Source organism: Pteropus alecto, unplaced genomic scaffold (assembly GCF_000325575.1).
Source record: "Pteropus alecto unplaced genomic scaffold, ASM32557v1 scaffold146, whole genome shotgun sequence".
Classification (NCBI taxonomy): domain Eukaryota; kingdom Metazoa; phylum Chordata; class Mammalia; order Chiroptera; family Pteropodidae; genus Pteropus; species Pteropus alecto.
In genome coordinates this window covers 16,583,004-16,596,910 of record NW_006442107.1, presented here as the reverse complement: position 1 = coordinate 16,596,910, position 13,907 = coordinate 16,583,004, and the positions used below count along the sequence as shown (strand labels likewise).

The 13,907-nt window shown below is 37.4% G+C and overlaps 2 pseudogenes; both read left to right on the top strand.

Annotated features, from left to right (window-relative positions):
* Positions 1-6,667: 6,667 nt before the first annotated feature.
* Positions 6,668-8,347, top strand: LOC107196271 (annotated as a pseudogene).
* Positions 8,348-12,670: 4,323 nt separating this feature from the next.
* LOC102878013 lies at positions 12,671-13,178 on the top strand (annotated as a pseudogene).
* The last annotated feature ends 729 nt before the right edge of the window (positions 13,179-13,907 follow it).

Sequence of the window (13,907 nt, the reverse complement as noted above, 5' to 3'; positions counted from 1 at the left end):
TGCCAAAAAGTGTCCGTTGACACAAAGTGACGTAGAACAGGACAGGATGAAGATAGATGTCTCAGCTCAAGCAGAGAAAGCAAATTTGCCCTTCCCCTGACTTTTTGTTCCTTTGCCCTCAGTGAATTGTATGATGCCAGTCAACATTGGGAAGAGCCATCTGCTTTACTCAGTTTATCAGTTTAAATGCTAACACCCAGAAATAATGTTTTACTAGCTACCTGGGCATCCTTTAGTCCTGTCAAGTTGACACACAAAATTAGCTATTACACCAAGACATCTAGAGTACTTATCGCTTCTTGCTTATCAGGTCTGATAAAGATATCAACAATATGGTGGACCAATGTGACATTCTATGAATGTTCAGGTGGCCCAGGTGGCTCAGGTCCACTTGGATTATGTCATAATAAAGGGTAGGAGAGCTGTAGGACAAGATCATAAATATAATCTATTGTCCATCCCAGTTAAATCTGAACTGCTTCTGATTTTCCTTTCTTGTGAATTTAAAAGGAATACATTCATTAGTATTTTAAGATCAGAAGCTGAGACTGGAGTGTCCACTTGGTTAAGTTTGTGGTGGTACACTGTTATCTGCCAAAATCTATTCATTTTTTTCCAATGGTCAAACTGGTAAAATAAATGGGAGTACAATAGTTAGACTAATTTCTCCCATTCTCCTCAGTGTGTGTTAGGTTACTCTCTTGGCCAAGGGCAGGGAATAAATTGGAAGCAGACTGTCCCCAATCTTTTTTAGCTTCCTCATGCCACTGAATTGGTAACAGATGAGGTTGTTATGGTTAGAGAGAGCTGCCAGGTGTCAAGGTGGTCAATAAGACAATGAAACAAATCGAAAGTAAGAAGCCCTATTGATAGTATAAGCAAGACGTTAAACAGGTAAGAGTGACAGCTCCCTAATGTTCCATTTCCCCACAGAATGGCACTGTGCAAAGATCAGATGTAGCAGTGCATACAGGGGGACTGTGTCACTGCTGAGGGCGCTGGAACAAAAGGCTCCTCTAATTAATGCTTCTAGGGCTGGGGGAAAGCAGAGCGGAAGAAGCTCAGAGTGGAAGAGTACTGAATACTGGGTCAGAGTGGAGAAAAGTGCCCAGGTCCCTCTGATAAGGAGGTCTTGGTATAGGGACCTGAACAGTGTCTGTACCATTAAAGAGGCTTCTGAATGGAAGTTCCCAGGCTAAGAGTGCAGATATGTTTCAGAGCATGACCAGCCCACAGGAGACCTGAGTCCTTCACTGTAACTCCTTCCAGAGACTACAACACCCGACTGTGCACCAAATCTGATGTGGGGAGAGCAGTTGCTCCACCCCTAGACCTGCCAGGTACAGTCTTTGTAACTGTCTTTGGTCAGGCTGGAAGAGTCACACATTGGGTTTTTGACCTTGTAACTGCCGAGGTAATTGGTAACTGGGGAAAATGGTGGTGCTACTATACCATGAACCCAGAGGATTTACTTTTAGGGGGTGTGCACACCTTTTTGCTTAGTATTCCTTTCCCCAATATCTTATCAATGGAAAACAGAGACAACTTAATAAAGGCAAAACCACCAAAGGCTCATATCCCACAGAAATAAGGTTTGGGTCGCCCTACCAGGTAAAGGAGCCCATCTGATGGAGATGCTGGCAGAGAGTAAAGAGAACATGGAATGGATAGGAGAAGGAGGAATTACTATGACCAGCTTAAACCTTACACACACACACACACACACACACACGCACGCGCGTGCGCTCACTAGCAGAAGTTATGCTTATGCTACGTAATTGTTTTTCACCCATTTCTCTCTGCTACTTTATTTGAAAAACACTGGTAGAGGCTAACATTTCAAGTTCTGGTGGCAGTATGACAATCTTGACTGTATCTTGCTATGATTTAGTAGCTGATGGGCAGTCCATGTGTACTGGGGCTTGAGGACATAAATTTTTCTTTTCTTTTCTTTTTCTACCAAGTATGCAGATATCATTTAAGAGGACATAAATTTTTCAAATGGAAGAAAGAGACAAGGTGATGCTAAGGGACAAAAAAAGTATATTGTGCTGGGTATCTTCCATTTGTTCCTCCAGATCCACGTTTCACATCTTCCTGCCCTACTCTTTGCAACTGGAGGCGGTTCTGATTGAACTGCATCAAAAATCTCTCTTGCTTTTTGTTTTTTTGATTGGGTTTGGCCAATGACAAAACCAGGCAGAACATTGGGATGGAGTGGGAGATGTGGGGAAGGAGGCGAATTAAGTGAAGGTATGTATTATTTCAACTTTTCCCCAGCACATTTGTTTTAGATTGGCTGTGACCCTTGACTCAAAGTTGCTGCTCCTCTCAAGGTCATGGCTTCTCTCAAAGCCGTCTCTTTATCACAACACTGCCCTTTGGGTTTCTAGTGACTATTCTCTCCCCTCATCCTTCAGTTTTAGAGGTGGCAAATACCATACTGTTGCTAGCCCCTAGGTACACAGCTACACAGTATATCTTCCTATACCCTGCCCATGACTTTGTAAATAGTCCTTTTGCTAAACCTGTACAGAATTATCCTAATTAGTGTGCGCCTTCTGTTTTATGTTGCAACTCTAATTTATAACCACTCTCCCTGCTTTAAAAAATTATTCTAAGCCTGGTGTTCTCAAGTTTAAAAACGTTGGAGTTATTCATTCATAGTGGTCAGTTCGCAGTGAATATTCCAAGTTGATATCATTTATGACTATTGTGTATCATTTACTAAGATCTTTCCTGGCCCACCACCTTTAATCAAACCACCATATTATTTTTCCAGGTAATATTTCTGAAGGCAAATTATAGCAAATCCATTCCTTTCCTAAAATCCCTAATAGCCCCCTGTCACCGACAGAATGATACTTACGTTCTTTGGCATGCTACGTAAGGACTGCTGTCCAACCTGTTCCAACACCATTTTCTCCTACATGTTCGGGCTGTTTTAGCCACGCTGAACGTAGAGTTTCCTCATCAGAAATTCTCGTGACAGTCAACTCTTCTCTCTGCTTTTCAAACTATTTCTTCTCTTTCGAGACACAGCTCAAGTATCATCTGTCTGCACACTTCCTTCCAGCACACTCCTCTTTGTTCCCACGGAATTAGAATTATTTTAAAATGTAGGACATCATTTTAAAAGTTTGACTCCTCTCAATAGATTTAATAGTCTTTAAGGGATACTAATGTTGCTTTTGCCTAAAACATAATAAGAATTTTGTAACTGTTGGTTTAAATACTTTAATATCTAAAAAAACGAGCTATGAGTTCCTCAGTGTCTATAGCTGGCCTCTTCCTTGGGCTTCTGAGCAGTAGTTGGTCTTTTTCTAAATCACCCTATTTTTGAATTAAAATCTTCTCTTCTCTCCTCTAGTGCTGTCATTTCTTCTAAGTTTTAATTTTTGTTTCTTTTTCCTATAGAAAGTCTCCTTAATGGGGAGCAAATTTCCCTCTGAATTTCTAGATCATCGGTATGTACTAGAGACCTATAGTAATTTAATTTTTTTTCTTGGATTCCAGCCAAACCTTCAAGAGATCTCTGAGTAAATAAATTACCAGGTTGGAATTTTAAGCCTCACACTTATTTTTATATTCAAAAAATTAATTAAACTTAGAATAGAATTTTGCATCTCATTGCACATTTCCTACAAATTTATTTTCTATGAATTCCTACAAAGTGGTCTGCTGCTTTTAAAAACTTTCAAGTGGATAGAAAATAACTGACTTAGGTCAAAATAAAGTTAGGTAGTTGTTTTTATTTAATAATCTCTTAAGTAATAACATATACTTACAAAAACATCAAAAAATTGGTTTGAATTTTAGCTCAGGTTTTAGGAGCCAGTGGAGGTAAAGTGAAGGGTTAATGCTGCTCTGTGGCCCCAGACTGTGCTCAGACTCTCAACAGAAATTTCAAAAATTATAAGATGTGTATTTAGTTGTAAAAAGACTTAGTGTATTTTCTCTATCCCTTCTTTACACAAAAGATATAAACAAAACCTCCCCCTTCCAAAAAAAAAAAAAAATTTTTTTTTAAAAAAGGAACAGTGTATAGGAACTCTTTTTAACAATTATTTTTTAAATTTCTCTTCAAATAGGCTTCTGAGTACCTGCCTTTTATCTCTATTGACACGATTAGGAAAGAAGCAAAACAGATGACATTATATATGTGACTTAGAGTTTGTAGGCTTCACCATAAGATTAATTGGGCTTTTAGTCTAAATACCTAATGCAGGGGCAAATCGAAGTAAGGAAATATATTTATATCAGCATCTTTTCTCTTGTTTCCATGTCATTTGGAAAAAGTGAAGGAGACTGAGTTACTTGTTGGAATTCAGGGGGAAATATCGACTTAACTCAGTGCAATCATTCGACATGAATTCTATATTGAGAAAACAACATATCCTACCTTACCATTCTATTTCAAGTAATATTTAATTGCTTTCTGAACCTCTTCCAACTTCAATTAGTGTTAATTAAGTGTGTAACTAAATACATTACCCTAAAATAATTAGGAATGGTACAGTATTCTCCATAACATATGTGATTTGTATTAGCAGCCTTGGTTTGGAAGAGTCTTAAACAGGAAAATAGACACAGAATCTTTTTTTCTCAGTATGATCTGTTCTCAACCACGTGGACTTAATTAGCAATAGATTCCTTTTGTCATTTGGGGGACACAGGCTGTTATTAGTTATGTAAAAATGGTCCAAAAACCTTGGCATGATATACTAGTCTCGCCATGATATGAATCCTACTTCACCTCTGGTCTTCTATCCCACACTCCAATTTCATTATTGTGACTTTTTTTTTTACATGTCCGTGTTTTTGCCTTTGCAGTGCCATCTGCTAAAGTGCCCTCCTAACTGAGCCACACCTACTCGCATTTCTAGTCTCATATTAAGGTTACTATGCTGAATAGTCTCCATTTGTCCCTCTAGTTCTAGTTCTCACTCTTTGCCTCTCAGCCCTGTGCCCCATGGGCTGATGCTGAAGGTCTCCTTCAACACCGTGCTCCCTTGAGCTCCGGCTTGCGATCAAGGTTGGCCAGTGGGAGGCACCAACAGAAGACTGGAGGGCAGGAGGAGGGAGAGGTCTGAGTATTTTTCCTCTCCACTTCCGCATGCTTTCATCCCCATTGGGCTGTAGTTTGGCAATGGCTTTGCTCCTCTAAACAACACCATAGCTCCCAAGCTACAGCTCTCCCTGTACTAGCAACGAATCTTCCCATCCTTTCCAGCTTACGATGTTAACCTCTTCTCACTCTCACTCATCCTCGGGGGCTTCATCATCCCCATTAGTTCCCTTAACCCTACCACACCTCTGTCAATCATCTTTCCAGTAAGCTCATCATTTACCTCCCTTGCCATCTCTCTCTTGCTGGGACACTATTACAGTTAGCCATTTTATGATACCAACTCCTGTGATAGAATTAAAGTTTTGTGCTCTCACTGAACCCAGTGCAGACTTATATCAAACAACCTGGCATACTTGATTGCACCATTTACTTAAAAATGTATTTCTTTCTAGAGTCGGAGGGCTCTAGAAAGTATCACCAGGATGGAGCACAGTACCTGGAACATATTCGGTCTCCAGTAAATATTTCTTAATAAATAGATAAATATTATGAGTGGTGGAGATTAGTATTAATAAGAACATTTTTTGAACATTTTTATGTGGTAATTTTCTTACATTATTTCATTAAACCTTCACAAGAATTCTACAAAATGAGGTTAACATCTTTTTACAGGTGAGTAGACCGAAACCTAGAGAATATAAATAATTGGTTCAAGTCACGGTAAATGAAAGAGCAAATCTATATCTTTTAAAAATTATTATTCCAAAGTCTTTTCCTTTAACTATTATGCTATACTGCCTGAATAGTGGTGGGTTTCTATAGAAGCCTACAGTGTTTTGCCAAAACATTAAAAAAAAATGTTGTGGCTTCTTGATATTTTCTAAGGTGCCTCATTCCTCATCTTGACCTTTGCTCAGGGATAAACATCTGAATGTTGACTACATTAACATGATTAGTCAGACAACTGTGAAATGTTAACTTTGTGGTATTACATGTGAATTTTGAGAGATTCCATAGAAGAAGCTCCATACAATTTATACACTTAACTTCTGATTGGTCAAACTAATTATTTAATTCTTATTTGAAAATGTCTAATTCCTTTGCCACAGCGGATGGGGCAAAGTGAGATCTATCAAGTACTGGGAGGGTTCAGGGAACCATCACAATCCAGTAGAAACAGATTTCAATCATGGAAACACAGTAGAAAGCCACGCTTCCTAGACCCATGCCAGGATCGACCAAGAAATCAGTGCACTTACAAGGGTTACTGTTGACTATTCTATAGCTGACATGTGGTTTGTAGGGTTTAGATCATATACTAATTTCTTTTGTTACTACGTAACCCATTTCCCATTTGCTCCGGAAATAATCGCCAGTGTCACTTGGCTGCAGCGTTTACCCCAAGATAACTCGCGAATTATAGTCCTAACCTTACTTCCAGTTTTGCCACGAAATATTTTGCTTTTATGTTTAGTTTTGCATCACTCCAGTATATCGATAGTCTTTGGAAACAAATAGCATCATTCTATTTATAGCTTTCTGTTTTTAGTAGTGGCATTTCCATTTACAAAATATAATAATTCTTGATCGCTGAAAATGTCAAATCTCAGAAAACGTAGCATTCTTACATGTAATGTTAACATCGTTCTTGAACAGTTGCTAGCCAAAGATTCATTTGAGCAATTCGATTTTTCTGAAATAGATGATTCTGATGATTTTTCAGATAGTGCTTTGGCAGACTATATGGTCAGGTCTCTGTGTGATTCAGAATCTAATGGAAATAGCCCTACATCAGTTGACTCTGGTCATACTCTGAAAGGGTCAACTTGTGTTATGATTCCATGTCAAAGTTATGACTTTACCGGCACACCTGGCAGAAAAGTTGATGTCAGTAATAACACTGACCCACTGCAATATTTTGAACAGTTCTTTCCAGAGGAATTGGTTTAAAAAGTTACCAGCTAAAGGAATGCCCAAGTTGCCTTGTTGTCTTCAAAGCCGCCTGGTCCAAAAGGATTTTTTTCGAATGGATAAATGGAAAGACGCTGAGAATGACAAACTGAAAGTCTTTTGGGCAGTAATGTTACTGCAAGGTATCATGCAGAAACCAGAGCTAGAGATGTTTTGGCCTCTTTTGGATACACCTTATCTCAGGCAAATTATGACTGGTGAAAGATTTTTACTTTTGCTTTGGTGCCTGCATTTTGTCAACAATTCTTCCATAGCTGCTGGTCAATCGAAGGCCCCGATTTCACTGCAGAAGATCAAACCTGTGTTTGACTTTCTTGAAAACAAATTTCCAACTGTATATACTCCAAACAGAAACATTGCAGTTGATGAATTGCTGATGCTATTCAAGGGGCAGTTGGCTATGAAGCAGTACATCCTGACGAAACAAGTACAATTTGGTATCAAGCTATATGTACTCTGTGAAAGTCAATCTGGTTACGTGTGCAATGCACACAGGGCCCAGTATGAATCTGAAAGATTCAGCTGATGGTCTGAAATCATTGTGCATTATTCTTACCTTGGTCAATGACCTTCTTGGCCAAGATACTGTGTCTTCCTCAATAACTTTTATACATCTCCCATGCATTTTGGAGAATTACATTAAAACAGGACTGATGCAGTTGAGACAGCTTATTGAAACAGAAAACAGATGGCAAATGATCTGAAAAAAAGGAATGCAAAGGGGATGACTGTAGCCAGATTCTGTGGTGAACTGAAGGCACTGACATGGTGTGACAAGGAGGTGACAATGTTTTTAACATTCCATAATAATACTATGATTGAAGTAGACAACAGAAATGGAAAGAAAACTAAGAAGCCATGTGTCATTGTGGATTACAATGAGAACATGGGAGCAGTGGACTTAACTGAACAGATGCTCACTTCTTTCCCAACTGAGCACAAAAGGCACAAGTTTTGGTATAAGAAATTCTTTTGCCACCTTCTAAACATTACAGTGTTGAACTCCTATATCCTGTTCATAAGGACAATCCTGAGCACACAATCAGCCATGTAAATTTCAGACTGATGGTGATTGAAAGAATGTCGGAAAAACATCACAAGCCAGGACAGCAGTGTCTTCGAGGTCGTTCATGCTCTGATGATGTCACACCTCTTAGCCTCAGAATCCAACTAGTCGCTGCAAAGTTTGCTGCTCTCACAACGACAGGATGGCAAGAAGATCTTGAGATGAATGTGATAATTTTGCGCAGAATGTGATGTTCCACTTTGTGCTTTGAAATTTACCACATATAAAAAAATTATTAAATCCTGATCACCATCTACATTTCTGTTACATTAGGATTAGAAACAAGTTCTATTTAGAAATAACTCCAAGAACAGTTTTCATATTTTATTTTCACATTGAAAACCAGTCAGATTTGCTTCAGCCTCAAAGAGCATGATTATGTAAAATTAAATTAAAGCTGGCAGCAAGCTGCACTTTTTTTTCCTATATGGGAAATCGGTTAGATAAAAATTATTGAGCCTTTAATTCCTGTCCTTTAATACTTCTGTAGCTTCCTATTCACGTTCTGTTTTCCTAGCAGACCTCGTTGTGTGCAGAAACTTATGTGGGCCAGCTCTGTACCTGGTTTGTGTCCTATAATATTTACACTTCCTACCAAATAAATCATCTTAATGTTTAAAATGGTAAGAACAGAAAAGTATCATGGATGCCTTATTAAGGGATTGTTTCTAATACAGATTTTTAAAGAAGTAAGAAAAAGAAAAATTAGGCATTTTTCTTAACCTGGAGGACTTTTTTTTTTTTAATGTCCTGTTTATGACAATGAAGGCCTTCATTTAGGATTAAATGGAGTTATCATGATATAATCATGCTAAATACATCAATTCGTTCTTCAAAATGTGAGGAAATTGAACATTTTCATTCATTTGTTCAGTACATATTTATTGAGCATCTGCTATAGGCTAGTCGTTCCTAATGTTTGGGAATGATCAGTGGACAAATCAAAGATCCCCACCATTGTGGATCGTGTGCATTTTTGTGAAAATGTAGTCTGTATACAGGAACAACTGAAGAGAGGAGTTTTCAGAATCATACCCTACCCTTAATTTTATTTTCTATGTCCAAAGAAGTTAAAAGGACACAGAAGAAATCCATAAAAAATACCTTAAAGTATTTATAGCTAACACATAATGCATGCAAATTGTCATATTTTACACATATTAACTGATCTAATCTTAACAAAAACCTTATAATATTACATTCATTCCCATTTTATATATGAGGAAACTGAGGCCAGGAGAGGTTAAAAGTTTGCCCATCATCATATAGCTTTGTCTCTAGCAGAGTTGGGACTTGAACCCAGGTCACTCATTCTCACTGTCTTAGTTCTAACCCACATGAGTCTATTTTTCTGTAATCAGCTTTCAGCCAAGGCTCACAGAAGTTTTGGTATGGATAAGATTTATAAACTCATCAGTAAAATATCTTGTTCATGTCAGTAATCCCCCAAATAAAGTACTTCCAGAAAGGAATAACTCACTGCCTCTAAAACAGCCTGAGTAGAAATGTTTCTGTATAACTTATTCTACCAGGTCTTAGTTCTACCTTGAAAACTTTGTAGAAAAATATAATTCCTCTTTCATGTGACAAACCTCTTTAACTATGGGAAGACAACTTGACTCTTTTTCTTCCCCCTATCCCAACACTTTCAATGATTTCTTCTTTTTTCAGCTTAAAAACTTTCTATTCCACAATTATCTAGAAGTAAAAAGTAAAATAAACTGAATGATGAAAACTTTAGGTCATTTCTTTCAAAGTCATTTTCAGTGTTGCATTAAAAAAAGAAAATAGCAATCTACGACCACAACAACAAATGAGGTATGTGATTTAATTCTGGATATTACAGAGAGGCTTAATGAAGCAGAGAAGTGAATTTCCAGAGTAGAAGAGATTAAAGTCTGGGAAAGAAGTATACCTGTCTGGGGATTAAAAAACAAACAACTTTAAAAGGTCAAGGAACCTAGAAAAGAATCTCGTAAAGGTAATATTTGGACTCCTGAAGTAACTTAAGGTGAGAAAATTTAGCTAAGAATGGAATTATTTAAATAAAAGGTTGCCATAAAAAATCATTTGCATTGAAAAAAATAATTTTTATACTGGGGAGCCAAAGACTAATTATTAAGAAAGTTGTAGCAGAACTAGATCTGGTTTGTATTACAGATCTTCTGGAGAATAGTTATTTCAAATAAAATAATAGGTGTGAAAACACATTAAAAAGTTAAAAATAACTATATAACAATTTGATTTTGTTTCATGTAAAATTTTAATTTAGGTGGAATAAAAATTGTTCTTTTGCAGCATGTAACAGGACTAATAAAATGTTAAAGCCCTTCGTTTCAAACCCACTTTAATTACGGTTTAAAAGTTACTTGGATAAACCTGAAATTATGGGTTAAAATGGGGCGTATCTGCCTAAATATTTTCCAAATATTAAACAAAACAAAACAAAACAAAACAAAACAATAGCACAAGAAACTCCAAGGAGATACGACAATCTTTTGGCCATCTTGTTCTTCCAAACCTAATCTTAAAAAGTATGTTCTGGCTGAAATGAACTATGGCTCCATAGAATAAGGTTTGAATCTCTGATTAGATATTTTTAAATGATTAAAATTTAATAAATAATTCTATATGAAATCATTTATTCACTAGTCCAGCGATGAGTAAGGGAACAAAGATAATCTCTTCAGGTTTAGTTTGTTCTGCTACAATGTGTGTTTCTGAAATCAGAATTAGGAAAATTTGCTCATGTGAGATGGGTAAATAAGAGAATGGCGTCAGTAAAATACTGAGGTCTCATGGTTTATGGATTTTCTGAGTACATTAATGCTTTGTATTTTCAATTAACAGCAGCTAACCATAAAGTATCAGGGTTTAAAGCAACACACCATAGACAAGCCTAGTTTTGCAATTTCACATAAACTTTTCCTCTTGCTTGTTCGGCTATGGACTCTGTCTTGGAAGTGCTTCATGAGAGTGATTTCCCTCTGATCTTGTTGCAATTTATCCTTGTCTCTACGACTTAGCAGCCTTAACCTTTTCTTACCCATGTCCATCAAACTACTACCATTTTTTCTTGAGGTAATATCCTATATATTCTACAGCATTATTTTGTTTATTAAAAATTTACTATGTCTTTTCAACCATGTTATGTTTTTTAAAGATTGTTATTGATCTCATTAGTTCTCTGATGAAAAAGTTTTGAGTTTTCTATTCCTAATTCCATTTTTCCATACACTTTGTTATATTTAGTGCAGTTTGAGAGGATGTGAGGTTTTTCGGGAAATTCTTTTACCTTCTAATATTGTGATATGTCCATGAATCTGCAACCCTACTTAGATTATGTGTTTGCTCCCTATATAGCATATCTTCCTGAGAAGTTTCAAATTCACAGCACTGAATTATCAACTGTTAGATATTAAATCTCCAAAAAGACAAATCTGGACATAAAAACAGAGTTTCAGAGGGGAAAAAAAATCAAATTATTAGAGTGTAAATATATTATTGCTTTGATATGAAGAGAAACATTGTTTTGATATCCATGGTATTGAAGGTATAATTAAGTATTTCAGTTTCTTATAACTCCATAACCTAAATCAGAAAGAGCATGTTCAGTTTTTCAGATTAATCATGTCTTTGTAACATAGGAATTTCTTTAAGATACACGCACACACACGCTTATTAAAGCAATAAATAATGGCATTGCATTTAATAGGACAACTATAGTTCTTGGCTAACTTTTACTTTTTAATGGAAAAAATCTAATTTTTTTCAAGGAAGACTAGTAGTAATTTAATTAAAATGTACATGTAATAGCAAACTTAAATAATTTAAGACATTTTGAGTTCTTAGAATAGAACATAAAGGTCATAGTTAAAATGAACTTATAGGCTTTATGACACCATGAAAGAATGAATTAATAAAATGTAATTAAAATTATTTCACATTTTACTTCTTTAAGCCTGTTTTCTAATCTGTAAAATAAGGATAATGATAATAGCTACCCAAAGCATTGTTGGGTGAATTAAATGAGTTAATATATGTAAAGTACTTAACACAGTGGCTGGTCCATAGTAAGTCTTAATTAAACGTTAGCAATTATTCTAATCGATAATTAAAAATCTCATTGTTTAGAGCAGAGATGCATTTACTGGTCCCAACATTTTAATGTTTGAGTCATATATTAAATTTTTTTTTTTTTTGCTACTACGGGTGTCATCTTTTGAATATTTTCCCTGAAAATAATGACAGTCGTGAGGGGCAAAATCAGCAACAATGTACTGAGCACCAAGGCCATGGCTAGGTGTTAAGGCGAGTACAAAGCAATGAAAGCCGTAAAATCAAAAGTTTACAACCGGCAGTGCTCTCGGCGGTCTCCCGGATCTGTCTCTTGATTCAACAGTGTTTGGACAGAACAGACCCAGGGACTCCCCTTCTTCCAGCCTTCCACCACCCTCCGTCGTCTTTTCCAGTCGCAACCTTCGGCATCTTCTCAGCCATCTTTGGCCTCCAAGACCGGCCAACACCGTGTTTTGAGATTAATTCCTTATTGCCAAACAATTATGAGCTCGCAAATCCATCAGAATTATTCCACACAGGTGGAGGCGGCGTCAACCGCCTGATCAACCTGTGTCTGCCGGCCTCCTACACCTACCTCTCTCTGGGCTTCTATTTCGACGGCTACTCTGTGGCTCTGGACGGCGTGGGCCACTTCTTCTGCGGGTTGGCGGAGGAGAAATGCGAGGGTGCCAGCGTCTCTTAAAGATGCAAAACCAGTGTGGCGGCTGCGCCCTCTCCCAGGACCTGCAAAAGCTTTCTCAAGATGAGTAGGGTAAAACTCGGAATGCCGTGGAAGCCGACATGGTCCTGGAGAAAAACGTGAACCAGGCCCTTTTGGATCTGCATGCCCTGGGTTCTGCCCGCGCAGACCCCCATCTCTTTGACTTTCTGGAGAGCCACTTCCTAGATGAGGAGGTGAAACTCATCAAGAAGATGGGGTACCACCTGACTAACCTCCGCAGGCTGGGTGGCCCGCGGGCTGGGCTGGGCTCAACCCTCAAGCATGACTAAGAGCCTTTGGAGCCCAGAGGCTTTTGAAGGGCCTCTCTGCATCCCCCAGGTGTTGGCCTCTCTCTGAAACCAAACAGGTAACTTTCTAACCGTCCTGGAGCCCTCTCCCATGCTTTGGACCAAATTGAAACAATAAAGCTTTTTGTAGCCAAAAAAAAAAAAATTTACAATCTAATCTGACAACGAAATCACAGGAAAGTAACAATTTAGTTTTCCTGCAATGTAGTGTTACTTATAAGACACTTTAACTCAGTTTTTACCTTTTCCCCACATAAAAATTAACTCTTTTTAAAAGAATGAGCTCTTTATCAAGTTTAGTTTAAGTGAGCATTATTATTGTAGATAAATATTATACCTACTGCAGAGGCCCCCAAATCTTAATGGCTTGGTAAGTCAAATGAGAAGGTAAAATAAAGTTTAGAAGATATGGTCTGTCATTACATCACAGTGCATGCCAAATACAAAAAGGCATAAAAGCCTCAAGCAAACAAGGTTTTATAGGTGTTCTGATTATCTTTCGTCTGCGTTAGTGCAAAATTCTTTGAGTTAGTCGTACTAATTTTAACTTCTGACTCCATTTCATTTTACACATAGCTGCTTAAAATAGTTTTCCTCTTTGCAAGGACATGAAGCAACATTTTGGTTAGAATAACATCAGATTTAAGGTCTTTAAGTTTATAATCATGGCATTTTATTAAATGGTAAGCCACTTCTACATCACCTATCTTT